Source organism: Lampetra planeri, chromosome 30 (genome assembly GCF_965212315.1).
Source record: "Lampetra planeri chromosome 30, kcLamPlan1.2.h2, whole genome shotgun sequence".
Lineage (NCBI taxonomy): Eukaryota > Metazoa > Chordata > Hyperoartia > Petromyzontiformes > Petromyzontidae > Lampetra > Lampetra planeri.
Genome location: NC_136136.1, coordinates 9898991 through 9921539, shown reverse-complemented (window position 1 = coordinate 9921539; position 22549 = coordinate 9898991). Strand labels below are relative to the sequence as shown.

At 46.6% G+C, this 22549-nt stretch overlaps 1 protein-coding gene across 5 annotated transcripts in view; it reads left to right on the top strand.

Annotated features, from left to right (window-relative positions):
- The window catches only part of LOC144728954 (uncharacterized), an 80861-nt gene that overhangs the window by 15698 nt on the left and 42614 nt on the right, over positions 1-22549 (top strand). The window contains exon 1 of one of the 5 annotated variants that reach the window (XM_078608739.1): positions 1347-1872. The exons of the other annotated variants lie outside the window; for them this stretch is intronic. The gene's annotated coding sequence lies outside the window, so the exon portion shown is untranslated. Of the gene's footprint in view, positions 1-1346; positions 1873-22549 lie in introns of those variants that run through there. 5 annotated transcript variants of the gene reach the window in all.

Sequence of the window (22549 nt, the reverse complement as noted above, 5' to 3'; positions counted from 1 at the left end):
GGTAACGTGGAATGTTGACCACTGGTTCAGGGCCGCCAATGGAGCCCACAACTTTAATGTCGATGGAGCGTTTTGCAACCGTTATTAACCGTTTCATAAAGTGGAACTCGGGGGTCATATTTTTTAAAAAAAATCTGGTGTGATGGGATGGTCAGGGGTTGGGACAACTCACTGGCCAGGCTTGTAACTTGCTGCCATTCGATTGCGGGTGAGGGGGGTGGTCATTGTAGCCGCAGGGCCACCCGGCCACATAACCGCCGCCCCCTTGTTCATTGCAGCAGGGAGACACTGACTCGCAACGTCTGCTAAAGTCTAACTAACAAACAAATCCCCCCCCCCGCCCCGTGGCTTGCAAGCGTCCGCGTTCCGATAGTGTACCCCGTGAGTGTGGCCGGCAGGGGGTTACGCCAGACACGTGCTGCCATGTGTGTGCATTCACGCTTGCGGAGTGACGCGTGTTCCTGCGGGCGACCACAGGGTGCTGGGCAATATCAACGACAATGCTGGAGGGGGAAGGTAGTGATTTTTCGTTGGGGGGGGGGGGGTATATAGGGGTCGATGTAAATGTGCTATTGAATGTTGAGCTTCTTTCGCACCGTACGTAGCCAACCATGCTCATGGGAGGTGCGGGGGGGGGGAGGACAACAAACTAAGCACAAAAAGCTATTCTAAAGAAATGAGTTTTCAATCTAGATGATTTAAAAGTGCATAGCTCCAGTGCGTTCCAGATGGCCACATAAGCACATCTGAACACGAATGATGCAGTGACTGTTTTTGTTCGATGGTTAGGCGTTATAAGTGGGACTTTTGGTTACTATACCTTTGCCAAAACGTGCCTGGCTTCTCCTTTCAATGGAAACTCATGCTTATTTCCTGGAGTCAGATTCACGTGTTGGTAGACGAGCGTTCCTTTGAGTCTTTCTTTTAATTATCAGTGACAGCTTTAACGATGTCTTTGTTACCGACAATGGAGCAAATTGCCAAGCGGCTTAAGACGATGGATGCATTTTCACCGAAGTGAATCCGGGCCCCATGTCGCTTACCGGTTGTCTCTCGTGCACGATGCTAAGGATCGCACGATGCATTAGGATGCAAGTGGCCTGGCGGAGGGAAGTCGCCGCGGCTGACAGTCCCCATGATGTCATCGTGACATCATGCTCCCCTTCCAAATGGGGGGGGGGGCATGGAGAGGGTGGAGGGGGTGGTCCATTTGACCGGGAAACGAGAATGCGTGATGAGTTGTTAGGTGGCTTGCGTTGCAAAAGGAGGAGTGGTGGTGCTGGGGTAGGCCCCTTTTTTTGTTTTGCATGTTTTTGGAGCGGCTGGATGAGTGGGTGGGTGGGTTGGTTGCACCAGTTCTCTCACGGCTTGTGAGTGCACGTAGTCAAATAGAACAGCTGCGGTAAAAAAAAATGTTGTATCCTTTCTCGTCATGCAGCCACTATACTACAGTCTGTGCGGATGAAACCCATTTCTTTGAAGGTGGTGATTAATCGCAGCGGCTACTTCACTGCCGTATAGCGCAGGCTTGTGACTCGAGCAACCACTCTCGAAAGGCATTTTAGTGCTTTACAGCTCCATTACGTATTGCCCCTTAAACTTCAGGGTTCAATGTTCGATAGTTTCGATGATGAAGATGCGCCGGTTCGGTCCACGTTTTGCAGCCCGCGACTTTGCCGAGCTCAGCGCGGGTACAGATGAGTGACGTGGGAAGTGAAGTCGGAGGAGAGCTGTGGCGTGACCTAGGCGTTGGCTGCACCTTCCTCCCTGCTGCGGTCTTGAGAGAAAAAAAACCCGGGGTGGATTATTTGTGCTTCAAGCTTGAAAAGGAATGCGAGTCCTGCTGCATGCAGTTGCATTCCCCCCTTGGAGGTGAGACGGACAAGCGTTGACCCTGCGCTCGTTTAGTGTTTCGGATCATCATTGTGCTAGTTAACCTGCCTTCAAATAGCATTTCACTATTCCAAACTATTTTAATCATCGCCTGGGTGAACGTACAGCAACGTTGAAACGTTCTTGCATAGCGGATTCTTCTTACATCGAATGCGAAGGTGGTGCTCGTCTCTTGTTAACCCGGAGCGCACACACAGTCGCTCATTACTCAACCTCATCATCGTTGCCGAGTTGACCCTGCCCAGGATTTGAACTCCCAACTTTCCCCGTTTGCGAGCCACGGCGCCACCCTGTCGGGTAACCGTATGTACTCGCAATATTTCATCATTGTTCACGCTATCGCGGTTGCCATTGTTGTCTCATTTGTTGTGAGATGATTCTTAAAGATCATCGCTTATGTACTTTATGTCCAGGAAAACCGCCATTTAAGTACACTGCATTGTTGTTTATTTTGCTCGGAGGGTTGTTAAAATCACGCTAAATGAAACAGAATTGATGCTATTACGGTGTAATTAATGCGTGTAATAATAAGTTGATGGGAAGCGTGTACGTGTCCAGTCTACAAGTGGATGAATGATCCTCCCTCGCCACGTGGGTTATTTGACCATAATTCATGCTGGTAACCGCGGATTGGTGAAGGCAGGGAGCATATGCATGAGGGCATAGAAATACTGTATAACAATCGATTTTGCTGTATTGCACTATGCTCCCCCCCCCATGGAGCCTATAACAACCTGTCTTATGCATGTTAATCACCCATCCAATCGCTATCTAGGTCCAGCCTTGCTTAGCTTACGAGGTTTGATGAGATGTTGGGCACATTCGGGGAGGGTCATGTGGTTAAAGGCAATAGTTAGCAAACTCGCGTGGCGATTGCAAGATTCGGCCAAATTGAGTGTAAAACCCAACTTCGTTAAGTTTTGTGCAGTGTGCGTTTCTTGTGCAATCCCTTCACTGGTTGGCGAAGACCGGAAAACTCTCCAAACTCGAGATTCTGGTTTTGCCTCTCAATGGAGGCGACAGTATTCAAACGCACCGGGGGAGTCTCTCTCGCTGCTGCTGCTGCTGTGACGCCGACGTTGCAGCAATCGGTCGTCGGAGCTGCTCAGACACCTCTTTTTACGCAAATGCAAATAACTCGGTCACCCACCCACCCCACCCACCAAGCTTCCTTCTGCTCGGCTCGGTTCGTATTTTTCGGCGTCTTAACTAATTTGTCGAACCGAAAGTGTCCCTATGAGTCGTAATTTCGGAAATTATTAACGTGGCAAAACCGTTCCTTATGTTGAGCTGCGATAGCATTGCTCGCCTTGCCAATGCTGTGCACGTTGCACCAATTGTTGCACCACCACCACCCTGTACGTTGCTACTGCGTGCAGTCTCTCTAGAGGCCTTGCAGTACGTTCCGTGCATTAAACAATGGGAGAGGCTACTTATGCTCTCGGGAAGGTACAGGGGCGAGATTTCGGATGGTTTGGGATCGTGTTGGGAAGAGACAAACAAGATGCAGTGATAAAAGGGCTATGGAGATGCCACCATTGAAGAGCAGAGGAGTTAAGAGGGAGACCCGAGGACGAGATGAAGGATGCAGTGAAACGGAGATGAGGACAGTGGATGTGATGGGTGGAAAAAAAAGACGCGGAATAGAGGCACGTGGAGGTAGGAGATCTGAGCAGCCGACCCGGTGCAAAACGAATGGGACTTTTTTCTGAAAAGAAGAAGTACAAATTTAAATTCAGTATGAGTTTGCGTCACCTTAAATGTACAAAAACAACCTGTGGCGGAGTTCTCGAGCTAGGGGAGGAAGTGAAGTCAATTTGAAAGGCATCTCATCCACAATGGATGTCCTGATAAGTGCATTTGTCACATGGAAATGCAACGAAAATTATGAATATTTTTTTTGTCATTTGCTTAACTAAACAAAACATTTAATCAATTTAATATAATTGTATTTACTTCATGATTTTTTTACTCCGTTTATTGTTGTGTGTAATTAATAGTGACGAGCACCTCACAACACTTGATAGCCCAGTTTAACCGGTGCGTTTTTCCCAGATTCAAAGCCAGGATCTCATCTCTAAACTCTGCCCCAATGTCGGCCCCTTTGATCGCCCCTGCTTGTCTGCAGTGAGCTGCTCGGGCATTTGGTGCAGGGCTCACTGTTGCCTGATTAAAATGTAATAGATGAGCAGACCGTGTGTCTCTTTAAATTTTCTGTCCACGTGGAAAATATGCAAGTATTTATTTCACAACAGCCTTCTGGGAGTGCGTCCTTTCGGCAGCATTGATGCACTACAAGCAAGACTAGGGACCGGTTTTGACATATAGCGTCTCAACAGCAGTCAGGCTTGCTTGGATCAATGCAGGCGACCTGCGAGATGTTATAAACTACTAAACTACAGTGTTTTATTTGTTGAATTTTTTTTACCAGGTAAGCCCCACTGAGCTATGTAGCTCCTTTTAAAGTGACCTGGCCACAAATAATAGCTCAACGAAGTGTCCCTTAACGTGCTAACCTATAGCAGCCAAATACTCTCAGCGCACGTTTCTAAATGATTGCCAATGGACCCTGTTTTAAAGATATGGGTCCTTGTTTTGCGTTGCACTCTGGACCCATATCGGCAAGGACGCTGTTGATTTTTAAAAAAATATAGACTTGTTTGCACCCCTGCTTGCAGTGGGATTTAGTTTTGAGATAAAATCTAATCCCTGTGAAAAATGCAGCTTGTTTACGTTGGGTTATCTCGCATTCCCTTTGTGTGCTGCTCTGAGATCACTGGTAACATTTGTCGCAGCACTAGGTGGAATTTTTCTCCTCCATTCTTCATGTATGAACTTCTCAGATTGATTAAACCTCAACGATTCGAATGCACTTTCGCAAAGGCCGAGAGCATCCTAATTTACTGTGCACGTGAGGCCGCAGCTCTACAGTAATTGGAGAACGATTAGTCGGAGGAATTAAAAACAAAAATCCTCCCTTAAACTTGACCGCATGCGGTATCGCTTAACGTAAGTAACATCAGCAGCAGAGGCTCATTTCACTATGCAAATTAGGTTTTACAGTGTGTCCGCGGAGCACACAAAGCGCATACATATTGCGGCGTTTGCAGTGGGATGTATGCGTCATCATCCTTCAACCTCGCCCATTCACGGTTATTCATGTGTAAACCGGTAAAACAATTATGTCGCCCTTAAAGTTGGTGTATAAAAATATATTTCACTTCCGCCCTCCCGTTTGTGTATTATTGTAATCGATGCGTGCCTCTATTTGACCGTTTGAGGATCGGTTTGCTTTTAAATGGCTGCTGATGAAAATTTGCTCGCATCAGCTCGATGCAAAGTTCTCAGTTTTTAAAGGCGTCGTGCACTGACTTGTGAACAAGTTGCAAGTCAGTCTGGCTGCCCTGCACTGAAGGAGGTAAATTGCCTGAACCGTTGGCCAACTGTGCATACTTCAATCGTATACGGCAGTGCTCATGCCAAAGGTGGAGAGTCCGTTGTTTCTGATTGCAAGTGGTTTCGTCCGTGATGATACATTTAACCGTTTCTATGTATATCCTCTTCACCTGATGAACATAGCCACTCTGGTCAAGTACCATGCTTTTAGCATTTGGGGATTTTTCTGTTTGTCCCTAGTCATTCGGCCGGTTTCTAGCAGAAGTTTGTCAAAGGGCAAATCATTATTTTTTCGTTGAAAACTTCCTTCAATGGCAGACACACGTGAACGTGGAGGATGAAGCCCCCCCCCCCAAAAACGATCTTGTTGCCTTTGGCATCTTCTACAGACCCTATCTTACCTTGAATTTGAACATCTAATGTAGTCAAGGCGATTACCTGTTCAGACAAGCAGCGGGCGGCGCTCGTTTGCACCAAAGGCCCCTGAACTAGTGACGGATATGACACATTTATAGGGTGGTTACTGCCACTCTACATCTGTACAGCGGGTCCTAATTGAGTCCGTAATAAATCTGTGTCATGGTTTACGTTTCATTGACTGGATCGATACAATGAACTTTCTGGACTACCGAACATAGTTTAACCACAGGTGGGCTGCCTGGTTTCAAATCCCTTTTTCCAACGGTGCAGACCCGATGCTCTGTCATGGCCATTGTGAGTCACCTGAGCCACCCCGGTTGGATATTAATACATACAAATTGTTACCTATTTGTTGAGGTGGAAATATGCAGCAATGTGAATACCATCGTGTTTTTGCATCATTGCCATATTGTTTTTGTATCGTTTGAAAGACAATGCTACTTGAGTCACAAGAGCAGGTCGTTGCATGCTTATGTCACAGCCAAAAAGTGAACATTCCTTGCACCCTGATCTTATAAAAGTGACACACAGACTCGGCCAATGTAACTTGTAATCGTGCTTGTGAATAAATTAAGGATGCCGGCACGCTGGATTGGGTGTGTTGGTCATGGTGGGGGGGGGGGGTGACCATACTTCACCACGCAGCGCTAAAAGTCGAATGTGGGTGCTGGCACGCTTGGAGCTGGTGGTAAGCTCGCTTTGTGGACAGGCCTGCTCAGCTTGTGTTGAGCGTAGGCGCGGCAACTGTATGTCCCAGCCTCGCCAAGTTATCTATTGTGGTTGCATTCTTGCAAAGAGCGGGGCAGGGAGGGAGGGACGGAGAGAGAGAGAAAAAAACACCAGCTCACGTTAGTCTGGCTCGCAACTGAAAAAAAGTCTTCCGCCTTTGACTTCGTGCCGGCTGTGGCATGCGCAGAGCAGTGGCGCATCGTGGCTGCAGTGATTTGTCTGCAACCTCCAGGAATCGTAGCTTCAAACCCCAAAATGAGACTCGTGATTTAAAGGAACACACTATTATTTTCCAGGGAAAGCCATACTGCGTACAAAGCCTATTTTTACTGTCTAGCACACATTTGATACCTCTTTAGCAGGAAAACAAGACTTTAAATGTACGTTTTGAAGACGTGTACTGGGACATTGCCGTGGTGACAGTTTGAAAATTATTGCAGTCATACCACTGAGAGAATCACTTTAAACTCATGAAAGTGCAAAACTAATTTCAGACAGCCAGGGTTTTGGTGTAAGACAAACACATGTTTTAAACATCTTATGGTGGGTTATTCTTGGGTATATTGAGTTGGGCACATTTAGCCCATTCGCCGATGAATGTGAAAACTAAATGACCCTATCCTCGGATACATAAACTGCTACATCCGACCGGGCGGCGTCGGGGTCAAATGCTTAAGTGAAAATAAAAAGGTGCCGAGTTTAAATCTCGGTTGGAAGTCGACTCAGCCCATTGTTCCCTGTGGGGTCATTAGAAAGGTGGACACCTTTGTAGGAAAACCAACGTGGAATAAATATACAGCACTAGTTCATAGCTTCAAATTGAACACGATGAGTGCATGTCTCGTTGGAGAATGGAGTTTGACTTATTGACTTTGTAAATAGACTCTCGCTCTTGATTGCGCTGCACCTCTGACTTAAAAAGTATGGGGAGAATGCACTCAAAGTTACAGCATTAGTGGTGTCCTCAAAAATGAGTAAAGAGATCAATCAGATGGACCCATTACAGTTCTAAGTATGCCTCCCTGCCTTTCAAAAAAATGCAAAAAATAGTTTTGTGACGCTTGCAGGAACTGCTGAGTTAAGTAACGACAACATTTAGACCGTGCAACTTTGAGTGGTAAGGCTGATTTTAATGGGTTGTGTGGGTGTTGGAAAACCCCCCTTAAAAGTCTGTCCATCCTTCCTTCCTGCCGATGGGGTCACTGCATTGGACCAAAATCACCACGTATTTTCACAAAAGAAGAAATATCCCCCTGTTAACCCTGAGAGACTTTTGGGGCAAGAGCTGTTAGTGAGCACCTGCTATGAGCCGTATGGTACACAGTGTTGCGTCTAGTTCAGGGGTCTGCAGCCTGCGGCTCCGAAGTCGCACGCGGCTCATTAAGGGACTGTTACGACTCTTGAAATATTTAACTTTTTTTACCTAATTAGAGAAAAAAAATGTGCTCTTCTTGTTATGTTGGTTGCTGACCCCTGAACGGGGAAGTCCAGTTTACCATGGAAGTCCAGTTGAGCATGGGCAGGGGTCGACACCCTGCGGCTCATTAAGGACTGTTTCGTGACGTTATTTATTATGGACCACATGAATTGTGGCTCTTTAAATGTTGAGTTTTTTTTATACCAAATTCGAACAAAAAAGTATCTTCTTGTTACTTTGGTTTCTGAACCCCTGGTCGAGAACCGTGCACACTCAGCCGCCTTTTGTCTCTTCCCACTGCCGATTATTGACGCAGAGCACCCGAGAGTAATGCGATTTTTGTCAGTGCCTGCGTGCTTCATAGCTGTGAAATTAGCATATTCCCTGCGGTATTGATTGCCGCTACACAGAGATAAGGAGCGCTAAAGTGGGAAAATGTCTCCTGGTAGGGTGTCCTTTGGCCGCGTGAAGGCTAATTGGTTTATTTGCTAATTGGACCTACGCAAGGCCCAAGCCAGTTTAGTGTGTAGGCGAGGTACGTGAGATGCCAGGTTAAAATGGCAAAATGCGATGTGTGCGCATGACCATCAATTGAACTGCCGTTGCCATGCATTCATCATCATGCCGTCACCATGCGCATGTCCACGCACGTAACGCTTTTTCTGCGAGCAAGATCCAAATGACAGGCAGCATAAAATGTGACAAGACAGTGGCCAAGGGAAGCTAGGTTTGCATCATTTTTCTACTATTCCCCCCAAACGAAACCGCCCACAGGGGAAATTGCGAGAGCCGCAGCCAGCTGTCCCGTGCTCGCGTGTGCGCGTGCGTGCGTACGTGCGTGCAAAATCATGCCTTCTGCAGAGCTGTTGCGTGAGTGGAACAACAATAACCAGTCGGTACGTCAGACTTCATCCTGGGTCAAGGGCACACCTGTGTCGCAGTGTTCCCACCGGGCTAATCGTCGCTCATCAGCGTCTGCCGTGTAATGCCAGCAGAGACACCCAGACACCATTTCGTGGACGCTGCTCAGACCAGGAAAAGACGCAGGGATTTCAACAATCCGACTCTTTATGACTTCGCAAGCACCTGTTATTTGCGACTACAAAAAAAATTCGCCAACATGTCACCAGCTGACGATAAGGTGTCGGTTTTATTCCTTATTTTTTTAAACGGGGAGTTTTTTTTTCTGGTTTGCCATCTCCCGTTGTCTGCTGCAGTCTGGGGCATCACTTGAGTGATCGATTTAAAAAAAAAGTGTTTTTGTATTCACGATAAAAGAATGGAATCATGCGTTTAAAAATCGTCTATTTGCAGTTTAGGCAAACTTGTACATAAATGATATGCTATTTTACATGAAAGTAAGGGAGTTAACAAAACAACAGGCCAGGCAGAAACAAGCCAGGAAAAGTCATGCTTATACATGTTACTTTCCAACATGCGTTTGTCTTTGAAAGTATTTTATTTCACAGTACAGACAAGCGATGGGTATCTGTCAGGGCAAACTGCATTTTGCATATTTGCAAATAGTTTATTTCTCAGTTTTTGGCAGTGCTTTAATCTCTTTGGCCAATTTTGACGAGGGCAGGGCCCTAACAGCAGCACAACTTTACTCTGCAGGATTACTCATTGGAGCATCTTTATGTCCACCCATTAGAGACCGATGTACAAATCTAATCCATAAACTCTTTCAACCGTAGTTTTAAAGCATTAACAATGAGAAGACAAACAAGTGCGGATAAAACATAACTAAAATACATAATTGCTTCGTCGAATTGCGACCCACAATGACGACATTTCGTGAAATCGCTGGAAGAGGGGGGGGGGGTTGAGAATTGTTACACGGCTGGTACAGTACGTTTGTGGAGACCTCCCTGGCACTGCCATTCCGTGGTAGGAGTCGGGCTCTTGTGGCTCCGCTGCAATGCGTCAACGCTGCGTTTGTGATGGGACTTAAGTCGCCAAAAGCGTTGCACATTGCTGCACGTGCCCACGGGAAGGTTCTGGTCCCTTAAGCAAAATGCAGCATTACACAACCGTTCGCTCGTCCCCACGCTGGCTGGTAGACACACTCCGTGTGTTGTGGCTGCGTCATTTTTATTGTCGTGTACCGTGGGTTGGGGAGGACCCTGGCTGGCCGCCAGCATTAGCGATGCGATCCGGACCACTGTGTGTGTGCGCGCACGCACGTGTTAACAACATCTCGCTTCCATCTTTGTCATTAGCTTTGCCCTGTAACATAAAAACGCATAATTTTTTAGCATTAGCCACAATAATAATGAGGCCCCTTCAGAGCACATTGAAGTGTTGCTGCGATCAAACACGCCAGAGGCCGGGGGTGCGGTGCATATCCTTGTTGGTGGCATAGAGCCAGTGGTGGAAATTTCATATTTCTGTGATGGGAGCAAGTATATCCATAGCACAAGCACTTGTCTTCCCACCACGTGATGTTGACTTTATTGATCATATAGATAGGTTACGGGGCAAGTGGACATCCTCCCACGATTTTGACGCGTGCGGCTTTATGATCGTCGGTTTGAGTTCTGTAACCACAGTGCCGCATGGCCAGACTCGGTGTGCATAGGGAGGGCAAGTAGAAATATTATTTGGACCTATGAGCTGCAAGTCAAAACATTTAACTGGTCAAATATTAATTTACCTGGTATCCAACTATCAAGCAAAATATGCTGACAGCCCTCTCCTGTGAAGAAGGGTCATTGCCCTAAATATTATGAATAAATAATAATGTTCATCTCGTTGTCAATCCACTGCTAGATGAACCCCCATAATAGTTGTATACATTTGTTTAATCTTGTAAGGCAGCATTGATGACATGTAGGTAGGTGTATTGTTTGTGTTTGTACATGACTGGTGGCACTATCTTGAGGTTTTCGTGGTTTTCAGAGCGAGATGGTTTTGTCATCACTTTTCTAAGACGTCGGGCAGGACGAATTTCTTATTGAGTGCCGAAAGCACACCGGTAAGATTGCAAATTAACTATATTATAGCACCGTGGTGTTTGCTTGCATAATATAATAAGAGATTGTGTTAAGTACTGCAATACAAATAATTATATAACTTTAGTGAAGGAAGGCCTGTCGTAAAAGTGAACAACTAGGTGTCCCTGTGCTCGAGTGAGTGTTGGGTGGATTTTTTTCTTCATTGGTGGCGCTGAATCAGCGGTGTCAATTCCACGTTGCTATGCTCGGCGCTGTGTCTGCGTCGGACAACTGCTTCTCACTTCCCACAGTTCCTAAATCCAGTGGCGGAGGAATGCACTCTCCGTCGGAAGGTACGTTAGTCAGGGTGTTCTCAGCCCATAATCTCTCTACTACCAGTTGGAAGCTAACTGCTGTGGGCAAAACTGACCACAACTATAGAAACGTAGAATTTCCGCACGGGCTCAGGGCGGCCGATGGTCATGGGTGCTCCCCGGTGCTCAATTTAAAGTGAAATAAACCTTTATTTATTCATGCTTAAGAATGCCCTTTAAGGGGGAGGTTATACGAGGATATTTCACCAATCCCTTGAAGGGTTTTTTTTACTGTGGGGAGAAAATTGGAATGCATTGAGACAACCCATCCAGATTAGGTGAAGACATCAAAACTCTGGTCTTCAACCACCTTGCTGTTCAGAAACCTTGTTGCTCGACTGCACTCTTAATCACCTGCGACTAATTTTCAGCATGCATGCCTTTGTCGTTTTCCTACCGTATCCTACCCATATGCATTGCAGGCACATATTGCACCTTCCACACTCTGTGTGGCTAAACCAGCCGAGTGTTTAGTTTTAAATGCCATTGTTTGTCCAGTAAATGTTTTCAACCGTGTCTAATTATAGTGCTATAGAATGTCGGTGTGTCTAAGTGAGAGGTCACCAACAGGCAGTCCGGAAGTTCCGTCTCTTCTCTCTCTCCCTCCTGGGTATCTCCCTCCGTGTTTATGTTTGTGCCTATATGTGTGTGTGCATGTGGGGAGTGGTAGTGTAGCGGTTAGCGCACCGCGCTACGAACCTGGCGACCCGAGTTCGATTCCCGCTCACGACCAACACCATTGACGATTATCTGAACAGGTCCTGGGCCTCCCCTATGTGGACTCGGCCTCAAATGTGTGCGTGGTGCAGTGTGTAAACATTGCCACTTGGGAGACAAAGGCGGCCGGGCGTGGTGCTGGCACCCAATCCCTCGTTGCCGTGTCGGCCTTCATAGGTGCTCGCTAACAGCACTTGTCCCGGCAGTCTGTTAAGGCTATACGGGAGATCTTTGTCTTTATTGTGCATCTGCGTTTCCATGGATATCTACGTGTGTGCGTGCCAGTGTGTGCGGAATGTAAATGGACAAGTGTGCATGTTTGGAAATGCATATACGCATGTGTGCTTTTTAATTTTATATGTGTTTTGCACTCATGTGTGTAAGTGCCCATGTGTGTATGTTTACATATCCGTGTGCGTGTGAGCACACGTAAGCAGTGGGTTGCCAAGTAGAATTCTGCATTTTGAGAAACATTTGGTGCTAGAACAGAGCGAGGAATGGGAGAGAGGATGCGATGCATGGGGTGCCATGGAGGAGAGATGTAAACTACCTCGCCTGGTATACAGTAGGTCATGGGTTCTATTCTGACCCTGACGTCTTTATATTTGGAGTTTGCACGTCTCTCTTTCTCCCCCCCCCCCCCCCATGGTGGGGTGGATTTTTCTCCGGGTCCTCCAGGTTTTCTTTCCACATTTATAAACATGCGTTTAGAATATTTGGTTGTGATGAATGTCCACGCGATAAGCCACTTTGTTGAGCTATCATTTGCAACTGGATAGATTCTGAAAAAGAGCAGTATAGCTCAGTGGGCCCTTACCTGGTAAAATAACCAAAACATTGTGTGTGCGGCATGGTGTCAGAGATCAGGCAACAAGGGAAGTGCGAAAAGGCAGATGGAGCTATCGATGTAAACATTTTCCCACTTTTATAGTTTTATTTATGTTCACATTTTGATTATTATTCCCCCCCCCTCCTAATAGAATCTTTAGTGGTAGAAAGAAAAAAAAAACCCCTCAAGAAATGAATCACTAAAAAGATTTCAAATTTTATCTTGCATCATTTGATGCATGCCCCACGAGTGCGAGAATTCATTTTAATTAACAAGTTGTTACATCCCTATTCAGAGCAGACTTCGAAGGTCACGTGTGAGCTGTGCAGCAGCTGCAGGATGTGGTGGAAGCCGGTGGGGGGGGTGATGGTCAAGTGCGGTGGCATGAGCCGTGGTGACCTCTTGATCTTTGTTCTGCCTTTTTGCCGGCCCTAAAGCGGGAATCGAACCTTTATGAAAAGCAGTTGAGCAGCTTTTGCTGCGGCTGACATTGTCACCCACCTGCCCCAAGAGGAGGGCAGGGGGGGGGGTACCCTGTTGTTCCTGCTCGTCGGCCGTCGTGACTTTACCGCGCAGAAATTCCGAGCTGCTCGTCTAAGATGCATCAGTCGTACAAATACCGTAATTACATAAGTGGGTTCTGGCTTTAGAATCCCTTGTAATGAAACCCCCTCCCCCTCCTCTGCCCTCATTCTGTGAGTAACCTCGACTCCTTCACTGTCACACACGCAGACGCGCTCGCCCGTGTGCCACTCGGGGCTTTTGAAAGTGGACACCAGAGCAGTGTGTCCGATTCGGTTGAGTGTATTTATTAATACGTGTGTTGGAGGCGAAGGTGGGTTGGGGTTAAGTTGTGTAATGCACACAGGGCGAATGGCACTGAAAAGAACAAGCGGAACCCCCCCTGCCCCTCTCTCTTGCCAGGAGAAATGTAGACATGTTCCATCTTCCTTGCCGAAAACAACACCACCCACACTTTGCCCCACCACATACAACACATTCCTGCGGAGGGAGCTGTTAGGAACGTTGGGTTGCTCGGTCAATGGCCAGGGTCAACGGTGGCGTGGTGTATTCCGCAAATATGCCCGACTGTGAGGGCGGGCACAAGCCGGCGTGAGTAGGTTAAACGTTGAGTTTTATAAGGGCACCACGGGGTGACCAGCCCCTCCCCACTCTCCCCTCCCCACCCAACCCCACCCTCCCCACCCTCCCCACCCAGCCCCTCCCTCCCGACCCAGCCCCTCCATGCACGACGGACAGACACAATAATCCCTTGTGGGCTGGTGGAACCAGTGGGTTCCTACCAGTAATATTGCTTTCACTTGTCACTCGCCACTCGCCTATCCAGCCAGGTGGTGCATTGGTGAGAATGCACGACTTGGCAGTCTCGAAGGTTGTGTGAGCACAAATCCTGGCCAGGGGTTGACTCAGAGCCACATCCTTTCCGGGTGGATAAATATTAGTGGCAACTCAATGGAAAGTCATCAACAGTTGTGCTATCAAGTGACCCACCCCTGCCATTGGAATGCGGAATTTACACCATTGGCTCAATACTTTTAACAAGATTTGTGGACCCATGCCACATTGGTTGGAGTGGGAAACCAATGACTTTGGATTTTGAGTCAATTATTGGAAAATGTGAATCTCCCGTTTATCATTATTAGCTTGTGGTGCAAGTGCTATTTGAAGGGGTGATGTAACTATGTACATCTGGCCGCCTTTGTGTTTCCATTATTTTTGTTAATGTCACCACCATGATTGCTCACTTTTGTTTGAGGTCACCTAGGGTAGGCCCAGGCTCGGTACATGTGTGACCTTGTCATTTATGATCACGTGTATCCTGGGCAGGAATTGAACCTGAATCGCCGGGTTCATATTGTGCTCACTAAACATGTTGCCTTCTGCACACCGACAAAATTCCCGTGCATTGCTGTTTAGGCTTGTTGAGACAAGTGCTTGTAGAAAACACAAGTAGTACAGTTTTAAGGCAGATATGCATTGTTGCACACACATTTACACAGCAAAAACCCCAAAAATCCCCCTTTTCCTCACAGATTGTATGGGTAAGTGCTGTTAGCCAGCATCTACTTTATCCCTTTGACGCAGTTTACGCACTCGTATTTATTTATTTAAGGCTGAGTCAACCTACCTAGGGGAGATCCAGAGCACATTTGGATACCACTTGCCAGCAATGTTAGTGCATGGCAACACGCTTCACCAAGACCATGGCTCAGTACGTGAACCATTGCGCCACTGGTTCCCATACGCTTGCAGACACTGGCGGAGCCAGTGGGGGGGGGTGGGGTGGCACGTGCCCCCCCCAATGATCCGATCGAAATCCCTAATTTCGATCGGATCAGTGGGGTTTATTAGTAATACATCGTCATTTTGCGACTCCCACTCCCACTGTGTAGCATATTATTACGTGCCAGGGACTCTATGAGATGATAGGACAATAGTCTGAGTCCATAATTGGGAATAAGTTACGGCAAAGCAGTTATAAGTGACTCACATAATTGGTTGCATTTGCGTATACAGTCCACGACTTCCCTTCAGCGAGCGCAATGCCGATCACACACGGTTCGAATTCGGGTGTGGTGCCGGCCACCCACCCCCTCGTGTGTCGTGCCGGCCTTCATAGGTGCTATTCGTGAACAGCACTTGCCCCAACAGTCGTTTAAGGCGATAAGGGGATCTTTGTCTTTGATGCAGTATGTTTGTGCAATATGCTGCAAACTGGCAAACTGGGTTCCATCTCCACCATGCTCAACATCCGTAGCATGTGGTCTCTCCACTCTTCCCAAGCCTTCCCCATATGCAATGCAGGTGCGTATCGCACCTTCCACATCTGTGTGGCTAAACCAGCCAAGTGTTTAATTTAAAATCTTGTTGTTTGTCCAGCCATTTTTTTCGACTGTATAATTTTAGTGATTTCGAATGTCGGTATTTCTAAGTGTGGGGTCATCAACAGGCAGTCCGGGATATCCGTCTCCTCTCTCTCCCTCCTGGGTCTCTCCCTCCGTGTCTCTACTCGTGTTTATGGTTTGTCTAAGTGTGTGTGCATGTGGGGAGCGGCGGTGCAGCGGTTAGCGCACCGCGCCATGAATCTGGCCACCCGAGTTCGATTCCCGCTCACGGCCAACACCAGTGACGACTATCTGAACCGGTCCTGGGCCTCCCGTAGGTCAACTTCACCTTAAATGAGTACTTGGGGCGGTGTGTTAATTACAGGAATGGGGGGGGGGGTCGGAGGCAACTGGACGTAGTAGTACTGACCACACCTCTCCAACGCGCCGTGCTAACAGCACTCTCCCTTACAGCCTGTACTGTTAAACAGCTGAGTTTATCTTTGTGCATTAGCAAAGGGAACATTTTGCTTTGCTACACCCCACCGCCCCTACCCACACGCATCCACACGCGCACTGAGATATGCCTGCACACGCACCCGTTATCAGGGCTGTGTTGGAATGCCAGGACTTGGAATTGCGTTGTCGATGCCTGTCAACAGAGAATGCACCGCCGAAAACCTTGTAGTTTGTGCACCTATGTGGTGGGTATGTGCTTTTTTCACAATCACATGTCAAGGTTTAAACGGTACAAATATGACCGTCCTACATGTGGACTAGGCCTGTATCAAACATTGATTCGTTGACTCAAGTGGATTGTAAGGCTCATGGTGCATCCATCTCATTGTGTGAGTGAGACTCAAACATTTACCATATATGCAAATAATGTTTTCAAATGTGCTGCAAACTTGGTACCATTTTTTCCCCATGCGGTTATCACTATAATGTAAACACACTGTTTGAACAGCTGGAATAGCAATTGGATACCAAAACATGATTCTTGATTTAGAATCGCAACTTCATATAGTGAAAATGGATTGCATCACTGGGCCAGTACAGCATCATTACATGCCTCATAAACACTGTATAATAGTGCTCTGTGTATATTGTCCATTTTCGCAGGATTGAAATTGCAGCAAAGAGCAAACAACATAATTGGCCTAAATCGTACCGCCAGTAACGTGTTCTCCTTTTAATGGCGTCAAGTGCTTTAAAGCAGGCCAGTGGGAAGCACCCAAGAGCTCGTTTCTGTGTCATGTAATTCAAATGTATACATGATGAGAAAACCCATCACAGCTGAAAAATTAGTGCAGGCTGGAGACCGATACATTGAACAACACACACAGGTGTGCGTTGCGTGTGCAAAATCCCTCAGCCTTTCTGACCACCAGCTCAAAATAACTGAATCTGTGGCCATTTTGTCGTTCAGACAACCCAACTCTTCGATTTTGAGAAAGTGTGGCCATCCCATCCTCATGTTTGAGCTATCTTCATTGTGCTTTTAATTTCATTCTCACCAAGATCAAAAGGGTCAACGATGTCATTGCCACTGATGCCACCACACCTTTGCCAGCGCTTCTGTTATAATCCATCGGCTGTGGGCACAGTTAAGATCTGGTCTCACAATCCCGTCGTCACCGGATGGTTCCCTTGGCTTGCCGACTTCTGAGTGCCACTCGCGATGCGTGTCCTTGGCAACGTGGCCATGCGTCCTACTCGTGTGCCCAACACGTGTGCCTAATTACAGGGTTTGTGAGAAGGAGGTCACGATACGTATTCCACCAACACTGTTGCTTTTTGATGGACTACGTAAACCACTTTGAAAGAGAACAGAAGTTAACGCGGTTGTTAAAATGTCTTTGTTTGACTCCGCAGCAACGCCTGTGATATTAACTATAATAATGTAATTCGAATTCACCATTACTATAGCATTGCTGCCATTATTACACTTTGTCTACCATATTCCAGTTTGGATTTCAATGTTTGGTGTGTGTTCCCGTGGTACTGCGTGACTGAGATTTCTCTCAACTTGGTGATATAGTTTTTTTGTGGGAACTGCACACGCTGTCAGTTGCAGGATTCGCAGCAGGCTGGGCAGGATGAAATATTGCTTTGCACGTCTGTTTACACCGCCAATGTGCTTTCAATGGATACCCCATGAGGAGTGTTTGGTCTGTTTGATTGGCATGCTTGTGGCAGTATAATAGCAGGGCTACTGTGAAGGGCTGTTGAATTGATCATTTAGGCAACCATCGTCATCATTTATTATTTATAGAGCACCCTCCCATGCAGTTCATCTTGAGGCACCAGACTCACTCAGGAAGGAAGTGATTGAGACTAGATAAATTGTACAAAAACAATGCAGTGTGGACAATATAGATGGATGAATAAGAATAAAGAAGTTTGAAAAGGGGCTAGAAGGCGGCTACCAGCATCATCCAATCAGCACGGTTGGCTATGTACGGTGCGAAAGAAGTTCAACATACATACACAATCTTTTTTTATACTACACTTCTGTGCTCCTACATTTACCTGCCTGTACTCAGCCGTGCGGAAGACCTGCACGGTGTAAGGGAGGCCCCCTCATCGAGAGCATTGGGAACCTAGGATGAATGCGCATTATACATTTAATTATTATTACAAGACCTACATTTCAAGGTAGCTGTACACGTGCATGCGCAACCGGGGTGAAACTGATCAATATCCGTCGTGTAGAGCATCAGGGGACCATGCCTCACTTGCGATTCACATTAAGAGTAAAACTCTTGTGCAGTGGGCGTTTAGATAATCGAGATTGAAAACTCATTTATTTAGAGCCGATTTTTGTGTTTAGTTTGTGCTTCCTCCGCCGCCCCGCACCTCTGATTAGCAAGGTTGGCTGTGTACTGTGCAGAATAAGTTCTATATGCAGTACGAACATGCTGCTTTGAGACTGCGTGACTGTAGAGAGTTGGCCCTCTGGTCAGTGCGCTCAGCTTATGGTCGGAAGCGTACGAGTTCAAATCCTGGTCATATTCGACTGGCCACAATCTCTGTGAGGTCAATGAAATATCTGCCACGGCGGTTGTCTTTGGGAAAGGTTAGCCTCTGCCATAGCAATGTGGAATTTTCACGGCGAGCTCAGGGGGACATCGCCCAACGATTTGAGCAGGAAGGATCTTGACTCGTGACTGAGTTGGGTGAGTCTGCTGTACACACACAAAGTACTTTAATAGATTTGCAAGATTTTATCATTTTTGTCACTGGACTTGCGACGGTCTGGGTTCCTTCAGGAATGTTCCAGGAACAGTCTGGCATGGTCTGGGTCGCCGGGTTCTTTCATCTTAATGTGTGTTATCTGAGCATTAGTCCCCTGGTAGATAAACATCATGCCAGAAACTTTTCGTTAGTTTGTCCTTTGCAAAATGGAGCAAAACCATTAAAACACGCAATATTACATCTTCTTCCTACACTAACGAGTATTGTGCAGGACTCATCTCAAATGGTAGCTCTGAGCCAGTTATGGAAATTTCATATTCCAATGGCAGGTCTATTCTCTTCATAGGACAATCACTGAAAAATATACGCAACAAGTCTTTGACGCATGCCCATTTGGCGAGAGTTGAATCCGCTTCCGACCAATGAGATGACTCCTCCACCTCCCTGCGTGCCACTCAGTCAAGGCCCTGGGGCAGGAAGTTGGAAATATCGTGCCGTTATCTTAGCCCAACAACTGGGCAGTGCAACCCACTGCGCGCTCCCTCCGTTAGCGAAATCTTGGCGATCTGTGACCTGGTTTGCATTATTGCATTCCTATAAATATCACATGTATTACCACTGTTCACGTCATTAGCTTTTCTGGATGTTTATGTATTTGATATTTTCATTTTGACATTTTAATAACGTGCAGCATAATAATTTTAATAGGCAATTGATTCTTGAGACATGATGAGACTTTTTTGCATGAATTATTACATAACTTTTTTAGAGAAGTTGAAAAAAGTTTGTCTCCTGATTCAAATTACCATTGAGCGGTGCTCTTTTCTCGGTTGATGACCCCGAGCTGGTCATAGAATTTCCACATTTCTGTGACAAAGGCCATTATCTCTTTATCACAACCTTTGTGGATGACTGCTGTTGATTCTGGTAGGACGGCCGAGCCGATCCAACCTCTACCTAGGATTTAAACTCACAATCCCTTCCGATTGCGAGTCGAGCCCTCTCTAACCACAGCGTCAGCCCACCAGACTAAAATATACAGGGTTATTACCCCCATGCTGTGTTCTCACAAGCACATAATAACCTTCGTTCTCACAGCTGATTTCGAGCTATGCCCGGGACTAATGCAGCCACTTACGTAGTAGCCCCTTTGGCTCAGGACGCTGCCCGCTTTCTGTCGGGCCACTCATCGGATTCTTCCAGTATAAATAAATGTTATAATTGCGATTCTGACGAGTGACGTCACAGGTTCAACGGGGAAGAGACCCGTAATCGTTTATGGTGCGTCCCACAGGACCGCTTCAAGGGTTGTGCTTTATATCGTAACTAGCTTTACTACCCGGCTTCGCCCGGGACTTGGATTCACCACGCCCGGCCGCCTTTGTCTCCCCAGTGGCGATGTTCACACACCACACCAGTTTCTCGTTTGAGGCTGAGTCGACCTAGGGGAGGCCCAGGACCGGTTGAAATAATCGTCACTGGTGTTGGCCGCGAACGGGAATCGAACTCGGGTCACCGTGTTCGTAGCGCAGCGTGCTAACCACTACACTACTGCTCCCCCCTCCACACATGCGCGCGTCCATAGGTACACATACAGGCGCTTGCTAGAGACACACACAACTTTCAGGGTGCGTACGGCAGTAAACGAATGAAATAATAAAGCAATGCTGCGCGAAGAACGCCTTAGACCTGCAACACATTTGTATGGCACTTTACTCGCGGAGGGTTGGGGGGGTGATGCGTAAGTGGGTGTAACCCGCATGCTTCCGCATGCGGGTTACATGACAGAGATGTGACGTCACAGCTTACTTGCCGTGCAAAATACAAAAGTCTATTTTTATAATTTTTGCATGGTGTACAGTCTGGAAAGTACCCACATGACAAATTTCAAGTTTGTTGCATGTCGGGAAGTACGCTAAACATTTTAAACAGACACACATATTCACAAATTTCCCTTTTATATATATAGATATAACACGGCGGATAATCAACTTACATCTTAGCTTGGGATAGCGGCAGCTACCCCCACTACATTATACTGTACACCCTTCTGGCTGCAGAGGAGCAGGGACTGGGCGAGGGGCAGAGGGGAGGGGCCAAACTCAAGGAGCTCCCCGTTGTCACTGGACTTGAGACGTGTGCTGGGTTGCTCCAGGAATGTTCCAGGAACAGTCCGGCACGGTCTGGGTCGCCGGGTTCTCCCTGCAGCCCTGGACTGATCATTGCCAACAGTGGTAACGCCCTAAGACTTCTGCTGCTGCTATGGTGCCCTGTTACAAGTCTCCTCTACAGTTCTTGAGTGTGCCTGGAGAAACTGCTTCATTTGACCCGCGCGTACGCATCTATCGCACTGCGACCACTAACAACGCAGTCGATAATAGCAGTTTGCCGGCCGGTTGCAATGGGGATAACACAGCATCAATGTCGTCGTAAGCACGTGTGAGGCTCGCTCTGATATTTTACTGCGGCACTTATGGCATTAATCAATAAACCACATCGGGTGGAAAATGGCAATATTCGCCGATGACCCCGCTGTGTGCATGCTGTCGTCAAGGAGGCGTTTGGCGTGCAACAGCTTAAGGCTGTGATGCCGGGCACCCTACACCGTTGTGCAAATCTCTACTCCTGTAGTGCGCTGCTCGCAGTTTCATTATAATGCCACTTGACTTGTTTACGTTGTAGTCCCTAGGGAGGGGGGGCCCTTGTCGGCAATGCTCCGCACAAGCACCGATTTAAAAAAGAACTAACTCGCTATGTTTGTCATTAATACTGCGTGATGACAGAAAGCAAATATATAATAAGTGAACATTTTAAGCATTGGTACTCTTTGGATTGTTCCTGCTTAAGATTAACTTTGTAAATACGGGTTATTACGTAAAACATTAGCCATGGCTACGTACGGTGCAAAATAATTTCAACATATATATTAATATTAATCTTCTATAAGGCATTGTGAATGACAGATGTGGTAGGTTTATTTATGCCATATTTGCGATGGGATTGACATTGAGGCACAGAATGCCTCGCTGCAGTCGACGCACCATTGATGAACCAGCCAATTTCTGCCATCGTACTGTGGACATGTCCATTGTCAGAGCATTCCACCAAAACAATAGCCCACTTAAGTTTAAACATACCCTACCACACTGCACCAGTCTCAGTTGCACCCAGGGTTACCTATCACGATACATCCTTTTCCCTGTGCATGTAGACTAAGAAGCTCATAACCCTGCACAGTATTTGAATCTGCAGACATTTTCTAAACGTTTTAAACATTTATATTGTGCACTCTTTTTTAGATACATAAGGAACGCTATGTTTACATGAAGCTATGAAAACATAATAATAGGGGTTTTCCCCTTTTTTCTGGCAACAAAACTGAAACCTTTTTACAATGATTCATGTCTGCATTAACCACAATACTTGCAGTCAAATGCAAACGAAAAACACACTATGATAATATATGCATTGTCCTTGAAACTGATTGGTCCACACCACGGTCGTCCCTTGGTGTGGACCAATCAGTTTCAAGTATTCAAGTATTGTGGTTAATGCAGACATGAATCCTTGTAAAAAGGTTTCAGTTTTGTTGCCATAAAAAGGGGAAAACCCCTATTATTATACTTTGGTACTGGCAAAGGAGGTCTAATGATCTATGAAAACATGTTTTATTTTAAAGCAGTCCATGCATCATTGAGCCAAAAGTCTTAGCAACCGGATGTGAGTCCAAAAAGTTATTACAAGTTGTTTTTGTATGACCATTTCTGGGCATGGTGCCAGCACCGCTCAAAACC